This window comes from Cebus imitator, unplaced genomic scaffold (genome assembly GCF_001604975.1).
Source record: "Cebus imitator isolate Cc_AM_T3 unplaced genomic scaffold, Cebus_imitator-1.0 Scaffold12, whole genome shotgun sequence".
NCBI lineage: Eukaryota > Metazoa > Chordata > Mammalia > Primates > Cebidae > Cebus > Cebus imitator.
The window spans coordinates 7,528,498-7,545,695 of NW_016107327.1; the positions used below are offsets into that span (position 1 = coordinate 7,528,498).

At 38.7% G+C, this 17,198-nt stretch overlaps 1 protein-coding gene and 1 non-coding gene across 8 annotated transcripts in view; one reads left to right on the forward strand and one right to left on the reverse strand.

Annotated features, from left to right (window-relative positions):
- OSBPL1A (oxysterol binding protein like 1A) overlaps positions 1–17,198 on the forward strand; it is a 244,758-nt gene that overhangs the window by 188,074 nt on the left and 39,486 nt on the right. Inside the window, exon 1 of one of the 7 annotated variants that reach the window (XM_037727969.1) lies at positions 13,095–13,099. The exons of the other annotated variants lie outside the window; for them this stretch is intronic. The gene's annotated coding sequence lies outside the window, so the exon portion shown is untranslated. Of the gene's footprint in view, positions 1–13,094; positions 13,100–17,198 lie in introns of those variants that run through there. 7 annotated transcript variants of the gene reach the window in all.
- Positions 638–745, reverse strand: LOC119467149. Its single transcript, XR_005195686.1, has one exon. It is a non-coding gene; the product is annotated as a U6 spliceosomal RNA (small nuclear RNA).

Here is a 17,198-nt window from a genome sequence, read left to right on the forward strand (position 1 = left end):
AAAAAAAAAAAAAAAAAAAAAAAACACGAAGCAAATTCAAGCTATACCATTTTATCTTTATTTTTTTTAAGGACATAGCTTTTTTACTAACAAAAACTGTGTATTTGTGGTGTACAACATGGTGTTTTGAAATATGTATACTGCACATTGTGTGATGGCTGAATCGAGCTAATATATGCATTACCACATGCTTATTTTTTTGTGGTGAAAACACTTTAAAGTTAAATTCTCTTTAGTGATTTTCAAGTATGTAACACATTGTTATTAACTGTAGTCACCATGTTAGGCTGGATGTGGTGGCTCACTCCTATAATCCCAGCACTTTGGGAGACCGAGGTGGGCGGATCACCTGAGGTCAGGAGTTTGAGACCAGCCTGGCCAACATGGTGAAACCCCATCTGTACCAAAAAATACAAAAATTACCCGGGCATGGTGGCTTGCACTGGTAATCACAGCTACTCAGGAGGCTGAGGCAGGAGAATCGCTTGAACCTGGGAGGCAGAGGTGCAGTGAGTCAAGATCACCCCTCTGCACTCCAGCCTGAGTGACAGAAAATATAAAAATATGGAGTGATACTCCATCTCAAAACCAAATGAAAGCCATGTTGTACCGTAGATTTCTTGGACTTATTTCTACAAAAAATATAGGACACTTCATGAATTTGCGTGTCATCCTTGTTCAGGGGCCATGCTTATCTTCTTTGTATCATTCCAGTGTGTAGTGTATGTGCTGCCGAAACAAGCATTCATTTCATCTTTTAAATAACTCGGTATGTAACTTTGAAACAGTGGGAGTCTTCCTTGCCTCTAAACCACAGTACTATTATCATGCATAAATAAAAATTTCTTAATTATCATCAAGTATTTAGTTAGTATTCACATCTCCTTGATTGCCTCATAAATGTCATTTAGTAATTGGATCCAAAGTGGTGTTTAGTAATTGGATCCAAAATGGTGTTTAGTAATTGGATCACAAAGTTCTACATACTGTCTTTCATTTATGTCTCTTAAGTCTTTTTATTCTGAGTTTCCCCTTCCCTCCCCCATTTTTTCTTTCCATTTATTTTTCAAGAAACCTGGTCATTTGTTGTGTAGAGTATTCTACCATCTGGATACTGCTGGTTGTATTCCTGGGATATCATTCAACGTGTTCTTTTACTCCTGAATTTCCTGTGGACTGATGGTTATTTACAGAGGCATGGCCAGATTTATGTTTCAGTTTTTTAGCACAAAATTCATAGGTACTTCCTATGACATTAATCAGAGAGCATCTGCTCTCTGATTCTCTTCTTTCTGTAACATTGAGATTGGTTATTGGGTTTAGTCATTGGTAGTCTGACACATCCAAGATAAAGTTGCCTGACAGGCTTTCACCTAATGATTTTGCAGCTGTTGTTGATCATTGTCTTCATCCTTATTTCTTAGGTGCTACAAAACAGTGATCTTTCAATTCTGTCATTCCTTCTATATTTGTTAGCTGGAAATCTTCTATAAAGAAGAGCTTCCTTCCGGATATAGTGGCTTACGCCTGTAATCCCAGCACTTTGGGAGGCTGAGGTGGGCGGATCATGGGGTCAAGAGATCAAGACCATCCTGACCAACATGGTGAAACACTGTCTCAACTAAAAATATGAAAATTAGCTGGGCATGGTGGCGTGCGCGTGTAGTCCCAGCTATTTGGGAGACTGAGGCAGGAGAATTGCTTGAACCCGGGAGGCGGAGGTTGCAGTGAGCCAAGATCGTGCCACTGCACTCCAGCCTGGTGCCTGGTGACAGAGTGAGACTCTGTCTCAAAAAAAAAAAAAAAAAAAAAAAAAAAAAAAAAAAAAAAAAAAAACCAAAAACAAAAAATAAATAAAGAAGAGCTTCCTGCTACCTCCTTACAAAGTGATCTATATATTGATTTCCTAGCATCCTCCAAAGGTGATATATGAGCCCATGGATTGGATTTGTTTAAATCTATTACAGTATCTTTCCCCATCTTTGGTCAGAGGAAGCCCCTCTGGGTTGGCATCTGTGTCCATCTGATAGGATCCTAGTTGGTTTCATTGGTAATTTTTTTTAGTTATAATTTGTAGGCGATAACTCCATTGTCTTTGATAGCTGCCTTGCTTTCTGATAAGAAAAAAATGTTACAGGCTTACATTGTTTGTTTCCTGCCCCAGACATAGCGTCAGCTATTTCTCTAAGGAGCCGTATTTCATTGTAGTGGGAAATAATATTTAGAAACAACAATCTGAGCAGTAAGGATGTTCATTGTTGCTGCAGTGACTGTTGTTTTCAGTCTTATTCCTCTGAGACAGCTTTGTTGTGTGTCTTCCTTGTTTTTTTTTTTTTTTTGAAGAAAAAATAAGTGATGAACCCTAAGCAAAAACGGGCAAATAAAATTGTTCTTCTCCTTTCTTTTAATTTATATGAAAATATCTTTGAATTTTGGATGTTTATATTGTCCTTCGAAACTGGAGCTTAAAGAGGTAGCTGGAATGAAAGCACTGATCTTAGAATGACATTGTTTTCTTTTGGTAAATGTGAAATAAGAAAAATTGCCCATATATTTAAAACTCTCCTTGATTTCCATTATATTTTATAAGGTTATTTCACGGTATGGTTAAATTGAAACATGGAACACAGTTTTTCTTTTTTTTTTTTTTTTGGAGGTGGAATCTCACTCTGTTGTCCAGGCTGAAGTGTAGTGGTGCAGTCTCGGCTCCCTGCAATCTCGGCTCCCTGCAACCTCTGCCTCCCTGCAACCTCCACCTCCCAGGTTCAAGCAATTCTCCTGCCTCAGTCTCCCAAGTAGCTGGGACTACATGCACACCCTGCCACGCCCGGCTAATTTCTTGTATTTTAGTAAACAGGGGGTTTCACCATGTTACCTAGATTGGTCTTGAACTCCAGAGCTCAGGCAATCTGCCCACCTCTGCCTCCCAAAATGCTAGAATTATAGGCGTGAGCCACTGTGCCCTGCCGATTTTTAATTTTATTGAGAATACAAAGGTGTGGCTGGTCTCTACACAACTGGTCGTAAAGTTACATTGTAAAATGTAAAGAGGTGAGGAGAGGCTGTAAGCTCTGTTATTTATTCCTGGGTCCTTTGATACTACTTCCCATTCAGAGGTCTCATTATTTTCTCCTTTTGATCCTTAGACTTTTTCAATATCTTAGGTAAATATCCGATTTCTATTTCAAGTTTACTTTATAAACACTTAAAATCCTCAGAATGTCAACAGAAAGAAGCAGTTAAATCGTTATTAATATGTATATTCTTGCTTGGCATCTTGCTCTGTTTATCCGAAGACGTACCCTCTTCCCCCAACCCTCCCACTCCCAACACACGTGAACATAAGATTTTGAGTGCTGGCCAGGTGCGGTGGCTCACACCTGTAATCCGAGCACTTTGGGAGGCCCAGGTGGGCAGGTCATGAGGTCAGGAGATCAAGACCTAACTGGCGAGCACGGTGAAACCCTGTCTCAACTAAAAATACAAAAGATTAGCCAGGCATGGTGGCACGCACCTGTAATCCCAGCTACTAGGGAGACTGAGGCGGGAGAATCTCTTGAACCTGGGAGGCAGAGGTTGTAGTGAGCCGAGATTGCGCCACTGCACTCCAGCCTAGGCAACAGAGTAAGACTGTCTCAAAAAAAAAAAAAAAAAAAAATTTTTTTTTTGAGTGCCTAGGAAATATCTTTCAGAGTAACATAGTCTTTTAAAGGTCTGCCTTAACCTCTTTATTCTGCCCACATCTTCTAATAAATCATAGATTGGGTGTCTTGACTTCTGGTGACTCAAGGGATTTGGTCTCTACAAATACATTGAAGTATCTGTTTTTCTTTGGAGCTATGCCAATCTACATTTTGCCTGAAGGAGAAAATTGCCTCAGGGGACGCAGAGTTCTTTGGTATTATTTGCTTTGCTTGGTAGCTCAGGAGGCATTTTCCTCTTTCAGAAAACACCATATAAAATAATAATAATTTGCAAGGTAAATAAATTAAGGAAGTGATTGTTTTAAAAATCACATAGGTCCTTTAAAGCTTGGTCGGTTGGTTTACCTTTAGAATCTTCAGAAAAATTTAGTTTATACACAACTCTTTTCCAAACACATTGATTGTAAAAAATGTGACCTGTTCTCACTGTCTGGGCTATAACCTGCTGTTGTATTATGTTGATATAGTACAGTGTTCAGCCAGGATTTGAAATTTAGGATCAACTTTCCATTTTATTGTAGTAAATTTCAGATCTGATTGTATGTTTTAAGACATTGCATGATCTTTCTCAGCAGAAAAAAACTTGCCTTAGGAAAGCGGAAGAATGCAGTACAGGTATTTTACTATGCTCAGAGCAATCCGAAAGGAAACACAAGGGAAAATAACATACATGTCAGAGAACCCTAGAGATATTATGTGTTATGTATCACAGAGCAGGAAGGAACCAGAAACTCAACTCCCTTCCTAGAAATTCTACCCCTCTGATGGTAAGCAATCAAAAAGCATCTCAGATCATTTATAAATGAAGTTAAATCAGGCTGTGGAAGTAGCTAAAGTAAAGCACAAACAAATTGTTATTTTTATTCTGAAAAAGTAGGTATGGTTTAAAGGGAAGTTAGTCTGGAAAGTTCAGAGCCATGAAAAGCAACACGTCATATTGGCAGACGGGCACTTCTGTTATTCAGTCCATCTCTGCTTCCCTTTTTGTCTTCTCTTGTTGTGAAGTATTTTTTGCACAGTTTTCACCAAACCCTTGTTTTGGTGATCGGAAATCCTTGTCTTCAGTGTTCCAGATAACATGCAGCCTATTAAAAACAGCCTTGCTTCAGAGTTGCTTTCAAAGATGAATTTTCATCAAGAATTCAAAACTACATTGTAGTAGAGAACTCTAGGTCTCACCAGACCGCCTGCTGCTGCCACCAGCCTCCTAATCCAGCTGGAGCGTGTTCAAGTTCTGAAACAGGACATTTCTCAATAGAGAGCCCAAGAGATTTCTGTTATAATCAGGAAGAGCTTCTGTTTTTTTTTTGTTGTTGTTGCTGGTAGAGACGGGGTTTCATCATGTTGGCCAGGATTGGTCTCAATCTCCTGACCTCATGATCCGCCTGCCTCAGCTTCCCAAAGTGCTGGGATTACAGACGTGACCTATCACGCCTGGCCAGGAAGAGCTTCTTTCCCCTCCCCAACCAACAAAATTACCAGTAATAAGACAGCTTTGGATCCTTTTTGGAACGTGGAGAGGTGTTGGTAGAAGATTTGTGCACACTACCTTGAAGGCTGTCTGCTTCTTAGAGAGCTCCACACTGCGGGAGACCTAGTTAATCCTGTAGGAATGACAGTAGTTAGCTCTGATCTGGGCAGCATTCATCATGCATTTCATTCATCTCTCTGTTGTTCAGACCATTTCCTTTAGGTCCAAATGATCATGATCTACTCTGACTTTTCAGTTAATTTCATTGACTTTGCATCTGTCTGTTACGGCACCCATTGCATGAAATGTAAGTTATTCTTAGAGATAAAGGTGAGCAAAGAATAGTGACCTCGTCCCTAGGTTAAGGTCTGCCTTTCTGTTTCATGTTTCTTTCCTCGGGACTGTGCTGAACACGGCGAAACAGGCCCGCAGTAAGGGAAACCAGCTGCCTGACATGATATCTTCTTAGTAAACTAAAAGGCCGATTCAGAAATATTTTTTCATCAGTTCCTTTTTGCTTTCAGATGTGAAGATTCTGTAATCCAGTTATGGTGATAAGCTAGCAGAAGTAGAAAGGAAATATACTGTGTTCTTGAAGCTTGACAACGAATTCTAAATTTTAGAAATCCATTGTGAAAATCAGTTTAAAATTGTGTGCATACAATTTTAACTTTTTAAAGTCAAAACAAGTAAAACCTCTTATAAAACGAGACCACCCTAACTTTTTTACTATGTAGAGTCAGATTTGCTAAGTGGTAATGATAGACTATACATAAGTAATTTAAAAGATCAATAATGAAAAATAATCTTAAGTTATAGAAATATTAGCAAAATTAAATGGTAATATCAGGTAATTACATCAATTTTTATTATTATTATAATCTTGAGACAGTCTTACTCTGTCACCCAGCCTGAAGTGCAGTGGTCCAATCTTGGCTCATTGCAACCTTCGCCTCCCGGGTTCAAGCAATTGAATTTCGAGTAGCTGGGATTCTTGGGATCATAGGTGACTGCCATCACACCCAGCTAATTAGTAGGGCCACAACGTCCTACTAATTTTTAGTGGAGACAAGATTTCATCATGTTGCCCAGGCTGGCCTGGAACTCCTGAGCTCAGGTGATCCACCCGCCTCGGCCTCCCAAAGTGCTAGGATTACAGGCATGAGCCACTGCATCTGGCCACATCAAATTATTAAACTTAAAATAGGAAACCAAGTGACTGGATTTTTTTCAAGATTCATAACTGAAAAAGGCATATGACTAGTCTTAGAGCACTTGTCTTAGACTTGTACTGACCTGCTTCTAAGATGCGAGGCTAATTTTAGTTAGAGAGGTCTGACAGCGGGTTAAATACCCAGCTGTTGAGTCACCTTCATCTCTGACTAAGCTGTAAGATATGGTGTTCATTTATACTGGGCTTCAGAATGGCGTTCTAGATATGCAGAGAGAACTTTGTGATGACTGTGTTTGTCTGAGTTCAACCCTGAAACTAGGTACAGGGTACATTACCATAACAGTCATGCAAGAAGAGTTTTAAGTGATTGGCCTCTTTAAAACCAGCCTAAATTCTGCTTCTGTTGAAATGGGGATAGGCAAGTTTCAGAAATTTAATTGTTTAGGTAAATTTTAGACACTTGGTGTTGACTTCTGTATATTAAATGTATCAAGTATTTCATATATAAGATAACTTTGAAGATCTTGAATCTTCACATATATTACAACTAAAGTTTTAATTAATAGTACACAACTGAGGAATAATAGGTTCTTTTTTTTTTTGGTCTGGGGAGACAAGTCTCATTCTGTTGCCCAGGCTGGAGTGCAATGGTGGGATCTTGGCTCACTGCAACCTCCACCTTCTGAATTCAAGAGATTCTCCTGTCTTGGCCTCCTGAGTAGCTGGGATTACAGGGGCCTGCCACCATGCCCAGCTAATTTTTGTATTTTTAGTAAAGACGGGGTTTCACCATGTTGGCCAGGTTGGTCTCACACTCCTGACCTCGTGATCTGCCCTCCTCAGCCTTCCTAAGTGCTGGGATTACAGGCGTGAGTCACTGTGCCTGGATGGAATAATAGTATTTTTAAGACTGTGAAATAAATCTCATCACCTTTGGAGGGCAAACGTTTTCCCTTGTGTGAGTGCATCATTTTCATTGTGATTAAATCAAATTGCAGCAGCTTAGGGTGAGATTCTATGAATTGTATGACTAAAAACCAATATTTACTCTCAGATTTAAATGTTAAGGTAATATGAAAAGTCACATTGAACTTTTAGATAGGTGAACTACGAAAGATGAGTGTTCATTGACATTTTTGAATTCTCTTATTAAAATAAGATGATACTGGTTTCAAACTGTCTTAGTGATTTCAAATATTTTTAAGCCCACTTAGCAGAAGTGCCAGAGTTTTAAGGTTTTTGAAGCAGATTCTAGAAATGAAATAATGCTTTGAAACAGAAGTATCTCGGCTGTAAAGATTCCTGTATATTTTACTTATCCAGCTTCCTAATAGCCTTAAAACCTCATAGTAGTTGAAATGCAGTCAATATTTATTGAATGAATTTATTTTTTTTTTCTTTTGAGATGGAGTTTCACTCTCGCCCAGGCTGGAGTACAGTGGCACAATCTCGGTTCACTACAACCTCTGCCTCCCTAGTTTAGGCAATTTTCGTGCCTCAGACTTCCAAGTAGCCGGAATTGCAGGCATACACCACCATGCCCAGCTAAGTTTTGTATTTTAGTAGAGACGGGGTTTCACCATGTTGACCAGGTTAGTCTCGAACTCCTGACCTCAAGTGATCTACCCACCTCAGCCTCCCAAAGTGCTAGGATTACAGGCATGAGACTTTGCACCTGGCCAAAAAAAATTTTTTTTTCTTAACTGCCTTGTTCCAAAGTTTCTTAAATCCATACTGGGAGAAGGGAAAGCCCTTCTGCTGACTGTCTATGCCAGTGGTTCTAGAAAGTAGAGATTTTGGACCTTTGTGGTGGGGAGTGAGGCTCCCTAAGTCTCTTTTAGGGGACAACAAAGTTACAACAGTTTTCATTATATTACTAAAAAGTGTGCTTTTTCCTGTCATTCACTTAAGTGTTTATAATGAAGTTTCTAGACTACTTGATTTATGAAATCACAGATTGAATGCAGAAACAGTTATGAGAATCCAGTTATCCTTTGTTAATTCAGACGTTTAAAAGATTGCAATAATGTAAAACAATGTTACTCTTCTAAGTTATTTTTGTTTTGGAAAATGTAGTTTTTTTTCCCCTATAAAAATGTTATTTAGGTTAACATTACTTTTGCCAAATGAATTAATAAGTCGAGAAATTACTTTCAGCTTTTTAAACATTTGGTAAATAGCAACAGATAAAATCCACATTAAAAGAAGACGTCGCCAGGTATGGTGACTCATGCCTGTAATCCCAGCACTTCAGGAGGTCAAGGTAGGAGGACCACTTGAGTCCAGTAGTTTGAGACCAGCCCGGGCAACATAGGGAGACCCCATTGCTAACAAAAAAGAAAAAAATTAGCTGAGTATGGTGGCATTTGCCCGTGGTCCCATCTACTTGCGAGGCTGAAGCAGGAGGATCGCTTGAGCCTGGGAGGTCAAGACTGCAAGTAAGTCGTGATTGTGCTACTCTATACTCCAGCCTGGGTGGAAGTAAGACCCTATCTCAAAAAAAAAAAAAAAAAAAAAAAACAGAGTGAGAAAGGAAAGGGAAAGAAAACAAACTCACTATTTGGGGTCTTCAGTGAGTTTTTTGGGGGGGTCTTCAGTAAAGTTTGGTTTGGTTTGGTTTGAGATGTAGTCTCCATAATCCAGGCTGGAATGCAGTGGCATGATCTTGGCTCACTACAACCTCTGCCTCCCAGGTTTAGGCAGTTCTCCTGCCTCAGCCTCATGGGTAGCTGGGATTACAGGCGCATGCACCATGACTGTATAATTTTTGTAGCTTTAGTAGAGATGGGGTTTCACCATGTTGACCAGGCTGGTCTCGAACTCCTGACCTTGAGTGATCCACCTGCCTTGGCTTCCCAAAGTCCTGGGATTACAGGTGTGAGCCACTGTGCCTGCCCAAGGTTCTTCAATGGTTTTTAAGAGTTTAATTGCTCTTAAGACCCAAAGTTTAAGAAGTGCTAATCTATACCAACAAGTTACCTTACATTATAGTTTTTTTTTGTTTCATTGTTGCAGTATAATTTTTATATAGTGAAAGTAGCAGATCTTACACATCAGTTTGGTGAGTTTTGTCTGGTGCACAGACCCATGCAACTAACATCCCAGTCAAGATGTGGAATGTTCCATCACTTCAGAAGGTTCCCTCTGACTGCCTTTCAGTCGATCTCCCACTCTCCCTCCATATATAGCCACTGCTCTAATTTCTGTCACTATGGATTAGTCTTATCTTGAATAGCATTATAAATGAATCATAGAGCATGTACTACTTGAGTATGGCTTTAGTCACTCAACACCCTGTCTTGACTTTCATTCCTATTGTATAAAACATTGCTCGTTCCTTTTTATTGGTGAGTGCTGTGCTAGTTTGAATATCCCACGATTTGACTTATCTATACTCCTGTTGATGGAATTTGAGTTTTTTCCAGTTTGGAGTTATGAACAAAAAAGCTTTTATAAACGTTCTTCTAGATACCTTTCTGCAGAAAGTTTTCATTCTCTTCACTATGTAGGAGTAGAATTGTTGGGTCATAGGGGAGATGTATGTTTACCTTTGTAAGGTGTTACTGTACTGTTTCCTGAATGTGAACCATTTTGCACTGCAGTCAGCAATATGTGAGAATTTCAGTTGCTCCATATTGTCACCCAACATTTGATGTTTTGTAGGTATGACATGGTATCTCATTGTGCGGTTTTAATTTATATTTTCTTATTGATTTTGAATGCTTGTCCATGTTTTTCTTAGCCATTGTTTTTGTGAAGTGTCTGGGAGTTTTGTCCATTTTAAATTTGTTTGTATGTCTTTGTATCATTGATTCATAGGAATTCTTTATATATTCTGGATGCTAAAATACACATATCATGAGTATTTTTTCTAGTTGGTAGCTTGCCCTTTTATTTCCTTAGTAATGGACAGAAGTCTTTGATTTCTGCTTTGTTTGAGCAGAGTCTTTAGTTTTAATGAGGTTCACCTTGTAATTTTTCTATTATGTTAGTGCTCTCTTGGGGGTTCTCTCTAAGTAATTGTTGCCTACCCCAAACTTTCAGCCACTGCCCCAGTGGCTCTTTGGTATCACCAATGGTTTGTCCTTGAAGTTAACTTCGTCAGTGTCTTTTGAAGAGAATGACAGAAGAATGAAAGGTATTTAGAGCACATCAGAAATTCTGTAATGCAACATTTTAATTTCTCAGAGTAAACAATAGCCTTTTGTTGTTAATACTATGGAATAATTGTTACTTATTGTAAATGTGTGTGGGACAGTTTACTCATTCTAGATCCCTAATTAATAGAAAACCATCTGATATAAGGTTGATCTCAGCAATGTGTGCTAAGTACCTATATTACAAGTTCTATGCCATTCACTGCGCATTCAGCAGGGCTTGGATTCTAATAGTAATAGAGTTTAAGTAAGTAAATCTGCTGCAGCAACTTTACATGTTCTCAAGAAATTGATGGTAGGTGAGTAACAGTGTTTATGGGAACTCTTAGCCTTTCAGACAGAGGGAATGTTTTGCCTTCTCTGTGGTTTTTTGTGCTCCAACAAGGACAAAGAAGGGGTAGAAGGATGAATGGCGAATTTCTAACAGTGGAATTTTGTAGTTTTCAAATGACTTGTAAGTCAGAATGTATTTATCCAGTAGTGACATTGCTAGGCTTTTCTGCTCATTATTTCCTTTTCAACCATTGTTTGTAGTATAGACTTGTGAGCTGTATCCCAGATGAACTATGTAAAGATTTTTTTCAAGCAAGATTATGCATCATTTGTGAAAATGAAGTAAGACTTTTTATTACTACAGTAATTTACTCTACATAATTTTAAAATCTAATTACTTTTGTGAATTTAAGTTTATTTTATAGTTTAATGACTTCCTAATTTGGAAGACTGTTTTGCTTTGAGTGTTTAGTAAACATCCGCAGGGCAATAGAAATTAAAGATACAAACTGTGTCATTAAATTATGTTTAAATTGGGACTTGTAGGCAGGGAACAGTGGCTCATGCTTGCAATCCTAGCAATTTGGGAGGCTGAGGCAGGTGGATTGCTTGAGGCCTGGGGTTTGAGACCAGCCTGGGTAACATGGCAAAACCCTGTCTCTACTAAAAACACAAAAATTATCCAGTGTTGTGACACACACTTGTAGTGCCAGCTACTCTGGAGACTGAGGCGCAAGAATTGCTTAAACCTAGAAGGCAGAGGTTGCAGGGAGCCAAGATTGTGCCACTGCATTCCAGCCTGGGTGATAGAAGGAACACTTTGGAGGAAAGGATAAGTTTGATAGTTGGGAAGAGAGGTGATAAGTATCTAATAGCTGCAAATAGTTATACACACACAAGTGCAAAACACACATATAACAAAATACATGTATATTTACAGATTGTCAATATTGTAGTTACACATGTGTTGAAGTCTGTTTCTCCATGAAATAGTTTTCTCAGATTTTTAGTTCATTCTTTGATCTTGAATCAGAGGTAAGAATTGAGTTGTTTTTCACTTTTCTAAATATCCAGATCAATATCCTGCTACCTAAAATTATGATTCCTACATAATACTTGATAACACTTACTTGTTAAGTGCAAGTGAAAATGTATGTTAAGTTGGTTTTGAAAATATTCTCTTAAGAAGTGGCGTAAGAGGCTGGGAGCAGTGGCTTATGCCTGTAATCCCAGCACTTTGGGAGGCCAAGGTGGGTGTATTACCTGAGGTTAGGAGTTTGAGACCAGCCTGGCCAACATGGTGAAATCCTGTCTCTACTAAAAATACAGGAATTAGCCAGGCATAACGGTGGGCACCTGTAGTTCCAGCTACTCGGGAGGCTGAGGCAGGAGAATCACTTAAACCCAGGAGGCAGAGGTTGCAGTGAGCTGAGATCATGCCTCTGCACTCCAGCCTGGACCACAGAGCGGGACAGAAGATGATTGTTGTGTTCTTCATACCTCACTGCTTACTTATCCATATCGGTTTTTCATCGTTTTTCTTTCTTTGGTTCCATCGTAACTTGAGACATTGGGTAAAATCATTTATTTTAAAACTTTGAGCACCTGTCATGTGCAAAATATTCTGTACCCTGAAGGCCACAGAGGAGAATAAGACATAATCCCTAATCTCAGAGTCTTGGAGGGGAGGGGATTACACTCTATGAGTGGCAGATATGTAAAAATAACAGAGGGAATGAATAAAGATAGAGAAAATGAAGAATCACGAAATTTAAGCTGAGCACGGAACTAGTCAGTTTCATTGTTCTAAATTAGAACCTTGGAGTTGCTTTTAAAACCCCATTGCTGATACCATGGGTGAGTTTAGGATCGTTCCCCACAGCTGCGTGCATAAGAGAAGCCTGAATGGAGGAGCTTGCTCGAGGTCTTCTCCCAAATACGGGTCGGGAGAGGACGTACCCTCGGATATGGAGAGGAATGAGTTTAATACCATCTAATCATGTCAATGGAATGTTTAAGGTATGGTAAAATTAAGTTTGGAATTTATTAGCATGTTTTTTCATCATTTAAATTAAATGAAAAATATTACTTGGGCAGAATTGTCCCAGCACTTTCACTCAGGTCATACGACATTAAAACAAAGAATGCTAATGAAAATTATTAAGTGACAGGAATGAAAGGGACAGTTCCAAGTCAGAATCCCTCCCAAGTTGCTTCATTGTGTCTTAACCACAGTCTTTGCCTAAAGACTCACCCTGGGCGACAGAGTGAGACTCCTCTCAAAGAAAACAAAAAGCCTTCCTAGGGGAAAGTAGCACAGGTGGTGAGAACCATTGCATCTTCTGCTTTTCTCCAGGGCGATAGAAACAACTTCATTCCTGTTTCTCTGTGAAAACCTTAATATAGTTATGACGATTGTTTCATAAATAACCGTTTTTAGATCATCTGTTGAAACTGTAATTAGTAAATTTTTCGTCCAAAAAGTAGTAGTAGTTTTTAAATCTTTAACAACTCAGGAAGATGATACGGTCTTCCCTGAAATTATTAACAATAACGATAATATGAATATCTACTTCATGTTGAAGGCTTTCACCCTATACCAGGCACTGGGCTGAATGTTTTATATCACTGACCAATTTTCGTATTTAACATAAAATCATATTTGACCACATAATGCACACATATGGAGTGTGTATGGATTGTGAACAGAATTTTCATTAGCAAAACCTACCCTTGCCAGATGTATTTGATTTCATTTTTTTTTCCCATTTATTTATTTTATTGTATTTTAGGTTTTGGGGTACATGTGAAGAACATGCAAAATTGTTGCATAGGAACACACATGGCAGTGTGATTTGCTGCCTTCCTCCCCATCACCTACATGTGGCATTTCTCTGATTTCATTTTTTTAAATGCTGGTTATAGTACCATTAAATTGAGTCTATAGACCAGAATGAATGAGCCCTAGAATTTTAAAAGCAGCCTCTGTATGCATTGTTTCATGGGAACTCTGCCATGGCCATATGAAACACTGGTATTGTTATTTTCTAAGAAAAACTAAGGTTTCAGAGTTCTGAAAGCCAGGAGCGAGGGCTGTGGAGTTAAAGAATCCAATTCTACTAATTCAATTTGTTATCATGGATACCTTATTTAATAAGAGTGCTTAATAAGATTACTTTGAGGATTAAATGAGGTGATGCACTTTAAGTGATTAACACAGTCTAAAATGGAGTAAACTCTCACTAAATGTTAGCCATTAGTATTCAACCACTTCATCTTACCAGAACTCTTTAAAGCTAGCCTGGGGATATTTTGATGTCACAGCATTTCTGAAAGTGTTGCTTTTTAAAAAACGCCTGAACTTTTTCTGTCTTTCCTGAAACATACAAATCAATGATCAGAGGTCTTTTGAACTGAGATAGAAGCTGAGATGAAGCTAAATAAAAATATAGACAACTGAGGTTCCTGAAATTACGGGTAAGAGCAGTGTTGGAGAGAGGGCTCCCCTTTCTTGGAAGAAAGGGAGTAGGGCCACTTCACAGGCCCTGTTTGTGAAAGGCATAGAGGGCACGAGAATCTTAGTCACAAGTGGCCGAAATGAGCAAACAAGGACAAGGTCTCTTAAAGAGACCTAGCTATCTTTATGTAGAGAGACAGACGTAAGAGAGAGAAATATATATCATTTACAGAATTGGAACATCATGTTTAAAAAAGAAAAAAAAAGAAACAGCTTTAGGGTGGGAGAAGCCTTCACCAAGATAGAAAACACAGAAGCTATGTTTTTAAAAAGAGACATACTTGTTTGTAAAAGTTTTTTTTTAACCTGCAAATGGTACTATTTGCAGTCTAGGTGACAAAAGTTTGATATCTATCATATACAAAAAAAAAAAAAAAATATATTAAAATTACTATATATATATACATATAAAAAAAAAAAAAAAAAATTCTTACTCAAGGACAAAATCCAGTGGTATAGATGATATAAATAGGCAATTGACCATCTGTGAATTCAGACGGTCATTAAGCATATGAAAAATGTTCTAACTCACTAGCGGTCAAAGAAAACCAAAGTAACAATGTAAGCATCACTACCGCAGTCAGACCCAAAACCTGAAAGGACAAGAACACTTGTTAACACCAGCTCTTGCTGGACTGCTGGTGAGACAGGAAATTGTTAACACCTTCTCCGAAAGCAGTCTGGCGGCATCTATGGATATGTGAAATAGAGATACTTCTTGACCCATCGATCCTAACCCCAGTGCTCTGCCCCATTAAAGTGAAGGCATCAGATTTAAATAAGAATACATCATATATTGAAATATTTTTGTTGCATTGTTTCTTCTGGCAAAAGAATGAAACGGTGAATGCCTTTCATGGAGAATGGCAAAATGTATTTTGATATATAGTATTCTTATGGAATATTATACATTCCTTAAAATGATTAGTATACCATTTGCCATCAACAAATTTGCATGCAGTATTGAAAAGCAAACCATAGAGAAGTGTTATGATTAGTACCCTAGTTTGGAATATTAAGAGCAGCATGCCCCTTTGTGTGTGCACACGTGCATGCTCTACATGTGGCTCTTTGGCAACATGTGGAAAAGCACAGAAGAATAGATGCCCGCTTCTTACTGTGGATTATATAGGGTAGTAGAGTGGGTGGAGATGGGGGAGTGCGGTGGCAGGGGGAAAGACTACATTAACAATAAAATCAGCATGCGTGATGTACCACCTACATACGTGTACATTTGCCTAAAGGTATTAGAAAGAAAGGTATACCTGTGTCTGTCAACTTGAAGGGGAGCGTCCTTGATAGTTTGTGAAAAAAGCATTGTGACCTATAGGGTAATATGTCAATTTGAAAAAAATGCATCTACCAGTATACCCTTGTTTGTACGAAGTGAAGGGTGTGGAAAGAAGCACTCGTGCTGTTACTGTTGGTATTGGAGGGTGTAGGAGGAGAGGTCTAGCTTGTCCTTTATCTGTAGATTGTTTCCTTTGTTATATAATGTATTATTTTTTGGCTGGGCTCAGTGGCTCACGCCTGTAATCCTAGCACTTTGGGAGCCTGAGAAGGGTGGATCAGCTGAGGTCAGGAGTTCGAGACCAGCGTGGCTAACATGGTGAAACCCTATCTCTACTAAAAATACAAAATTAGCCAAGCATGGTGGCACATGCCTGTAATCCCAGCTACTCAGAAGGCTGAGGCAGGAGAATCACTTGAACCCAGGATGCGGAGGTTGCAGTGAGCTGAAAGCGCACCATTGCACTCCAGCATGGGCAAAAAGAGCAAACTCTCTCTCCAAAAACGTATTATTTTTTAATTAGAAAAATAATCACATACCTCATTACCCCCCACCCCTGATTTAGTTGTATTTACTACCACTTGGTATATACCTGAGAAAATTGTTTTAATTATATGTGGTGTTTTGGTTTTGACATAGAACTTGAATTTCTAAAAATTTAAAGTCGAGATTACCAGACGTTGTGAATTAAGAAATTTACCTTTTTTTCTGGAATACCTGTTAATAATGAATGTTTTTATTTGTCTGTTGGGAAAATACTGAATAATAGCTGTTGATTTATGTTTCTCATATAGATTTTGATAATAACATATATAGCCTTCCCAAGTAGGTAGATTTCGTTTGGCAAATTATACTTTAAACAGAACCACAAGACCAATGTTAGACTTGGAATAAGTTATCTATAACGCAGGTGGTGAATGAAATATCCATAATACCCAAAGAGCTCCTACATAGTTAGAAGATAATTTAGTGGACAGATGATATCACCACTGACAGTGAGTGTTTTTATCTTAGTATGTTTGTACTTCATAAAAATAGCAAATAATTTTTAAAAATTCTTTAAAACTGACACATAGGTAAGAAGTTGTATCTTCATTTCCAAGAGGCTTTAATTGTCCTAGGCATTTTTCTTAGTGCAGATCTAGCTGCCAGAAGGAGGAGGATTGTATAGCTGTGTAGTTTTGACTTAGAAGATTTGCCCCAGGTTACGCAGCTGGGCGGTAGCAAGAGTGTGTGCAATAGCTCTGGTTTCCATTACACGGTTCTTTTGTATCCTCCATGAAAGAGATGATACTCCCCCATCTCCTGCCAAGTATAGGGATACCTCAGTAAAAAAATATGCATGTGTATGCACAAGACCCAAAAGAGCGCATGTGTGTCTCATGAAAATGAGGTGGCAGACCTGGAAAGCATGAAGCACCTGGCAGCCAATTCCAGGTGAGGCTTATTGGCCTACCTTTGTTTTGCCATCTTTTTCTTCTTTTCAGGAGCCTCGGAGAGCAAACGGTGTTAAGTGTTTATGTTTAACCTAGCAATCCATGGAGCAGAGGCAGGAGGTGGGCTTGGTGTCCGGCAGGTAGATATAGGAGATTTGTGTAGTTAGGTGAATTT